The sequence below is a fragment of the Dendrobates tinctorius genome, unplaced genomic scaffold, assembly GCF_039654945.1.
Source record: "Dendrobates tinctorius isolate UK_male_01 unplaced genomic scaffold, ASM3965494v1 ptg000189l, whole genome shotgun sequence".
In the NCBI taxonomy this organism is placed as follows: Eukaryota; Metazoa; Chordata; class Amphibia; order Anura; family Dendrobatidae; genus Dendrobates; species Dendrobates tinctorius.
In genome coordinates, this window is record NW_027361856.1 from 3,331,293 (window position 1) to 3,339,850 (window position 8,558).

Here is an 8,558-nt window from a genome sequence, read left to right on the forward strand (position 1 = left end):
TCTTTGGGATAAAATAAATAAAGAGCTCACCGTCAATACTGGAAACTCTGGGGTAACATTACCAGGGAGCTCACCGCCGACATTTGCACTACTTGGGTAACATTACCAGAAAGCTCACCACCAACACTGGCACCTGTGGGGTTACATTACCAACAAGCTCACCGCCAACATCTTTGGAGTTATATTATCAAGGAGCTGACTGCCAGCAATCGTACCTCTGAGGTAACATTAGAAGGAAGCTCACCGTTGACAGTGGTACCTCTGGAGTAACATTACCAGGAAGCTCAATGTCAAGCCTGCCACATTTGGTGTAATGTTACCGGTAAGCTCACCATCAGCACTGGCACATTTGTGGTATCATTACCAGTTAGCTCACCGCCAACACCGTTGGGGTAACATTATCAAGGAACTCACTGCCAACAATCATATCTCTATGGTAACATTACCAGGAAGCTCACCACTGACACTGGGGTAACATTTCCAAGAAGCTCACAGCAGACAACGTGCACATCTGGAGGATCACCTGAGAGAGCTCATCTACAATAATAACACCTCTAGGATAACACCAAGGGGAGGTCACCAACAAGAGTACTTCCAATGGTTTCAGTAAATTTGACATAGTACTATTGTCCCAGCTTTCTCGTACTGCCCCGCTTTACTTGATATTGTAGTTTTCACACTTTTTGTTAGAAATTTACATGTTACTTTTGGTACCAACACTGGATCAGGCTAAAGGTGCTCTCACTGCCTGACCAGTTGTAGATGGGGCTCACTTCTTGGGTCTGCTCTATCTGTCCTTGGCACAGCAGTACTTCTATCATACATGACATATAGGATGTGTGCTCCATGTCATCCATACTGCATGTTGAAAAGGAGAAACTTATGCAGCATTGTTTTACATCTCATATGGCAAACCTAAATTATGGCAAGGGACAATCCCCATCCTTCCCGTCCTTGGTTTCCAAAGACAGCTTTTCCTACATGACCTCCAGTGCCTTATTGCCCTTTCTTCTCCCATTCCCTGGGATACTAACAGTCCCCAGGTGCTGCTCTGCTTGCAGCCATGAGACCATGGCTCTTCTTTGGGTGGATGACACTATGCCACAGCCTGTGCACACATGGACTCAGCAGCTAAGAGGACAATACCAATCAACAAAAGAGAAATCCCCAGAACAATGTCTCCTGAGCTGGAGATCAACAGAGAGCAGGCTGTCCGTGGACGAGGGCTGTCCAGAAGCTTCCACTGACTGTCAGCATTGTCATAGGGAAAGGCCTATATAAAACAAGTCCTACAGCTCCACTGTGTAATATAGAGGCATTGTCGTATATCGGAGCAGAGCCAAAGATGTCAGCCGGACAGTGAGGTAAGAACACAGCATGGACAGCACTACAATATATGTTAATCATCCATGGCCAGTGACATATATAATGCACGAAAGTCAGTAAGAAGTAGTTGTGTGGTCATTCTGGGGGTCAGCATACAAGTGTATGGTCAGTGCGGGGTCAGTATGTTGTCATTATGGTCTTAAAGTGGGGACATTATTCAGGAATTTGTATGTGGACAGTGCACACTTCACAACTTTGAAAGAAAGGGAAAAGAGGCAAGCGTGCAGCGTGCCACAGCAATGTATACTTTAGGCTGTCACTACTTTAATCTGCTTTATGCACCCCAAACATGGAAATAATCCAATCCTAACCCTCGTGAAGCCCTTTAGTGTCCCACACAGAACATAAGGCCGGGGTCACACTAGCGATTAAATTGGACGAATGCAATGCGATAAAAAATCGCATTGCATTTGTCCCAATGGTATTCTATGGTGCTGCTCCCATCATGCGTTTTTTTATCGGATCCGTTCCTTGGACCGAGACAATCGCAGCATGCTGTGATTGTCACCGATTTTCGGATCGGATTCGACAATGCAAGTCTATGGATGCGATTAAAAATCGCATTGAAAACGCACCACACGTGTGACTTGCGATTAAATCGCAAGACTTCTCCAGGTCAACAGGAAAGAGCATCAGGCAATGGCATTGGATGTCAATTTGATGCTTAGATGCGAATAAAATCGGTTCATCGCCGGAAAATGGGATGACAGACGGATCCCTGGACAAGAATTCTTTGGACGATTTCGTACCGTTAAAATCGGACCGATTTTTTAATGGTTGTGTGTGACTCCAGCCTAATACTGTACGACGACCACTGACACTCTCATTGCACATGCAGTACAATGGCCACTGGCACTTTCCATGCAATCACACATACGCACAATGTAATGCCCTCCACATAGAAACAAATACACACACGCAAAACAATGGCCACTGACACTCTATGCATACACACAATGTAATGCCCTCCACATAGAAACAAATACACACATGCAGTACGATGGCCACTGACACTCTCCATACACACACACACACAATGTAATACCCCTGACATAGAAACAAATACACACACGCAGTACGAAGGCCACTGACACTCTCCATGCACACATACAACATAGTACCCTCCACACAGAAACAAATACACACACGCAGTACGATGGCCACTGACACTCTCCATTGACAGACACAACTATTGATGAGCGAGCACTAAAATGCTCAGGTGCTCGTAGCTCGGGTCGAGCAAATTGGAATACTCGGGTACTCAACCAGAACAACGTGTCCAATGTACTGTAAGTCTATGGGAAACAAGAGCATTTCTACGCGACTTCCCCCGGGGGTCCTTTTAGGGACTAAAAACATCTGAAAATGATGGATACAGTGCTTAAATGCCATGGGAACATCATGTGGAATGCATCTGGAAGCATTTCTGACTCCCAGGTCACAGCTGTGAACAATGTTGTCAAAGTCTTACACCATTTTTACAGGTGCACCAAAAACATATAAAAACTAAACCAAAATGGATTTTCCTGGGAAATATATCAAGGAACATCCTTTCCAGGGTAATGACTTTTATATAAGGCAAAATAGTTAACACAAAACAAAAATGTTCCTCCATCACTTGGGTTATGTTCACACATAGCGCTTTTGATGCATTTTTCAACTTTAGCATTGCTTTGAACCAATACAAATGCATTTGGATCGTCCTCCCAGGGCTATGGGGTACTCGGTACCGGGCCGGTCTCTCAGAGGGGATTGTCACAGCAGCGGTGACCCGGTCCGTGTCCCTGGGCGTCCATGTAAAAGGGATGAGTTGGAATAAAGTTTATAAGTGATTCGTGACGCCACCTGTGGTGTTCGGCAAGGGAGGTGTTAAGCCGACGCTGCAGACAGATCCTCTGGGACAGATGGTGTAGTGCAGCAATGATGTTGTGGCCCTCCACAGGTAGGGCTGTTGGTCCCAGGGCAGTGTAGCTGAATGTTTAGGAAGAGGGTGCAGTGGTTGGCACAGAGATGTAGCAGTGCTGAGGATCTTGCAGGAAGGAGGCAAGGACACAACAGGGTGCAGTTTCTTTACCTTTACTTGGCAAACGCAGTCCAGGGTCCTGATTACAGATGGCACAGGAGCAGGCTAGTCTGGAAGCAACTCAGGAATCTCTCTATCAGATGGGTTGTGTAGTCTCCTTCCTAGTGTTGGCTTGAGGTACATGCAGTACAGTGTTACACTGAAGTTCCTCCTTCTTATCTTCTCTTAGAACTACCTCGTATGGCAGACAGCTGTAGCCCTCTATCTCTCTTGGCTCACCCATTGCTGTTGTGCCTCCGAGTCTTAGTTGGGAACAGAGCATTTACAGCTTCCTATTCCTCTGGTTTCTGTTGCAGGACCTTCAGTATCCATACAACCGTGGAGACCAGGCTCCAGATCATGCGCTCTCACTGAGAGGGAGCTCTCTTTCCTCATCTCAACCTCCAGCTCTCCACACATCTACACACGTGGCCCTCCTCACACTAACTGACTATTTATTTTGGGAACTGTGTTGCATGAAAATGATTAACTGCTAGAGAGACCCTTCATTGCTTCCAAGCATGACATCACCCTCCCTGGAGGAAGGTAATGCCACTGTGGCGACCATACTCCTGGGGGCGCCACACATTCACTGGGAAATATCATTGTAACATTTAACAACTTTAACTGGCCATGTGGTGTGTGACACATCATTAGACACATCTTGTTTCATTTATGAAGGAGGGACTTTAAGTCACAAAGCGTATTTTTATAGGGCCATCAGGTGGCATTCATATTCTTAAAGGGCTATTATTAAACAGTGGGTCTCCTATACTGTTACTGCCTATGCAGTGAGTGGCTGGGCTGCCAAAAATTACGTCGCCCCCAATACCCCTTTCACGAGACGTACAGGAGGGTCTCCTGAAAAAATGTTCCATTATAAGAAAGTGGGTCTCCCATAGTGTTTGCCTATGCATTGAATGCAAGGCCTGCTTTGCTCCAAAGTTACACGCCCCCAATAACCCTTGGAATAGATGTCCTGGACTATGATAACCCTGTGTGCCATCAGTGAGATGTAGCGTTCCTGCCCACAAGCACTTGTCCATGTGTCTGTGGTTAGGTGGACTTTCCCAGTAATAGCATTGTTCAGGGCACGGGTAATGTTGAGGGACACGTACTTGTGTAATGCTGGGACGGCACACTGGGAGAAATAGTGGCGGCTGGGGACCAAGAACCCTGGGATGGCCACCGCCATCAGGTTGCGGAAAGCTTCCATCTCCACAAGCCTAAAAGGAAACATTTTGACCGCAAGCAGATGAGAAATGTGTGAATTTAGTACTGGGGCATTGGCTGCGTATTTACACTTGCGTTCCATTGACTGGGGTATGGACAACTGAAGGCTGCGCTGGGATAAGGACTTGGACGTGCTTAACGATGGTGGTAGTTGAGTGTGGACAATCACAGGTGCAGGGAAGGAGGCATCTTCACATGCACTGTGGACAGGGGATTCGCTTACATGCACAACAGTGGTAGAAAAATCAGTGTTTTCACCCACAGAAACTGTTCCTGGAGCCTGGGGTTCGGCCCACAAAGTCTGGTGCTTTACTGCCATGTGCCTGATCATGCTGGTGGTGGTCAGGCTGTTAGTTTGGCTACTCCTGCAAATGTGGGCATGGCAGGTAGTGCAAATCGCCTGTTTGGGGTTATCGACAAAGTCTTTAAAAAACAACCAGACTTGGGAAGACCTAACAGTTGCACTGCCAACTTCTGTTGTGCTGATGTTACGAGGAACAGTTGCCCGCCTTCTGTCTGCGACCTCCATACTGCTCCTTCCTGCCTGTTGAGGTGCTACGCCTCCCTCCCACTGTGTGCTGCTGTTATCTCTGGGCACTTGGCATGCTGGGAGAAAGGAGAATCAGGGTAAGGAATGTGCGGTCCAGACTCACAGTGGGTCACCCTCCCAGGGCCGTGGGGTACTCGGTACCGGGCCGGTGTCAGGGGGATGTGTCACAGCGGCGGTGACCCGGTCCGTGCCCTGGGCGCCCAAGTAATAGGAAGATGTGAATGGTGGAATGTAGTTAATGGAATAGTTCGTGACGCCACCTGTGGTGTTCAGCAAGGGAGGTGTTAAGCCGACGCTGCAGACAGATCCTCCAGGACAGATGGTGTGGTGCAGCAATGATGTTATAGCCCTCCACAGGCAGGGCTGTTGTCCCTGACGGATGTTCCCAAGAACTCTACTTTACGGCAGACAGCTGTAGCCTGCTTCGGGGACTCTCTACTCCTGAGTCCTGGCTCTCTATCCGTGTTGCTGTTGTGCCACCAAGTCTTAGATGGGAGTAGTGCATTTACAGCCCACTACTCCACCGGTGTCTGCTGCAGATCCATTAGTGTCCATACAACCTCGGGGACCGGGCCCCGGCCTTGTGCTTAGAACTTCTAGGCAGGGTTCTTCCTCTAACCCACGTTCTCTGTGTCCTCTTTCACTCCTACGTTCCGTACTTGTCTTTCCCTTCTATGGAAGCTCAGGCTTCAGTTCAATGTCTTTCTCCTTCTTTCCTTTCCCATGCCAGCTGGCTCAGATTACTGAGGCAGCTGCAGCACTCCTTCCTCCATCCCTCTTCCAGGGATCCCCACTCCTCTCCGAGTGGCTTCCTCTCTCAGACTCCCCGTCTGACTGAACCTCAATCCTAAAACCTTCCCGCTCTTTTATATGTATTCTCAACTCCACCCACCTCCCAGCACATTTAGTGTTCCAAGCAGGGAACCACCAAAGGTGCTCCGCTTCTCTCTAAGCAAGGAGCCGCAATGTGGTTTTGCTGAACTACTCTATTGTGTGGGATGCGAGAGTTGGAGCATGGTCAGGAGCCTCCAACTTACCTGGATGGTGGGGCACCACAATTAAGGATAAGGTGCAGTACCCCTGTGGCGACTGAGCCTCAGGGGCGCCACAACAGCTACTCAGACTTGACCGTGTGGAAGACAGGGTGGTAGTGGTGGTAGCGACAAACTGACCGGAAGCATTATCTGCTAACCAACAAACAAACGTTTCACACTGCTTTGGTTTAAATAGTGATGTCCTGATGCAGGACCCTAATAATTGGGTCATGAAGGTCGGGCGAGAAGATGTGGGTGTTTGTTTTGGCACAATTACAGCTTGCCCACTGCGTCGGCGTCTGCATGCACAATCACCATCACGTCCATTTCCCCGTCCCTTCCCACGCACCTTGCCCATTTTAAATGGACTACAATACTTTCCACATTCACTACAAATGGCTGAATTGGTAGCAAACTTGTATGTGATCTGTGTGGGGGGAAAACCACACTTTAAAACATCTGGACTGTAGGTAAAAATGTATTTTTGGCTATCAAGCTGGTGTCAATAACTAGGGTATGGCACAGTAAAAACAGTAAAATGTAGGCCTGAAATGCCACAATTTGTTGCCCACAGATTGATCAGGCATCTGATGGAGATACCACACTGTTCAATATGTGGCCTGTATGTTTATTTTTTACAGAAAAATACTGTATAAAATTACGGTAAGACAAAGCCAAACAAGGAGAATGGAGGCCTGAAATGCCACAATTTGTAGCCCACAGATAGATCAGGCGTCTGAGGGAGATACCACACTGTTCAATATGTGGCCTGTATCTAATTATTTTTTACCCAAAAATAGTGTATAAACATAGGGTAACAGACAGCAAATACAGTAGAATGGAGGCCTGAAATGCCACAATTTGTAGTCCACACATAGATCAGACGTCTGACAGAGATACCAGACTGTTCAATATGTGGTGTGTATTTTTTAAATTTTTTGCCAAGATATCAACTTCCTGCTTGTGGCACATTAGTATATTGGAGGGGGGAAACTTTTCAAAATGGGTGGTGACCATGGCAGCCATTTTGGAGTTAGCCATTTTGGATCCAACTTTATTTTTTTCAATGGGAAGAGGGTCATGTAACACATCAAACTTATTGAGAATTTCACAAGAAAAACAATGATGTGCTTGGTTTTAACGTAACTTTGTTATTTCAAGAGTTATTTACAAGTTTATGACCATTTATAAAATGTGCTCCAAGTGCTGCCCATTGTGATGGATTGTCAATGCTACCCTCTTCTCCCACTCTTGACACACTGATAGCAACACCGCAGAAGAAATGCTAGCACAGGGTTCCAGTATCCGTTGTTTCAGATGCTGCACATCTCGCATCTTCACAGCATAGGCAATTGCCTTCAGATGACCCCAAAGATAAAAGTCTAAGGGGGTCAGATCGGGAGACCTTGGTGGCCATTAAACTGGCTCACGACGACCAATCCACTTTCTAGGAAACTGTTCATGTAGAAATGCTCGGACCTGACACCCATAATTGATGGTATGGTGTGGTATATGGGGTACAAAGATAGTGGGGTCATTCTTCAGGAATGGAAACCTCAATGCCACTGGATATCTGAAATTGCTACATGATGATGTGTTTCCCTCTTTATGCACTTTAGATGGCACATTCCCTGAGATTTTCCAGCAAGATGGTGCACTACCACATTATAGGTGTCAGGTCCGAGCATTCCTACAAGGAATCTGACCCCCTTACACTAGCATTTCTTCTGTGGTGTTGCTATCAGTGTGTCAAGAGTGGGAGAAGAGTGTGGCATTGACAATCCAACACAATGGGCAGCACTTTGAATACATTTTATGTGGTCATAAACTTGTAAATAACTCATGAAAGAATAAAGTTAACCCCTTAGCGACCGCCGATACGCCTTTTAACGGCTGTAATTGAGTGTACATAAACCACAGTGCCGCTAATTCACGGCCCTGTGGAGAAAGTGAATAGCGCCCCCCAGTGTCGGATTTTCTCTGGGGTCTCGGCAGCCGGGGGTAGCCGAGACCCCAGAGAACATGAATCAGTCGGTTTTTACCGACCCCGCTTTTGCGATCGCCGTTATTAACCCTATAACGGCGACCGCAAAAAAAAAAAGCCGCGATTTTGCATTAAATTTCTCTTTCCTCTGATGTGATCGCACATCAGAGGAGAGAGAACTAGGGTCCCCGATCCCTCCCAGTACCTCTCCGTGGTCCAGGGTCCCCTCCCGGTGGTCCCGCGTCCCACCAGGGTCCTCCGGTGGGTGCCGCCATCTTGGATCCGGAAGAAAATGGCGGGCGCATGCGC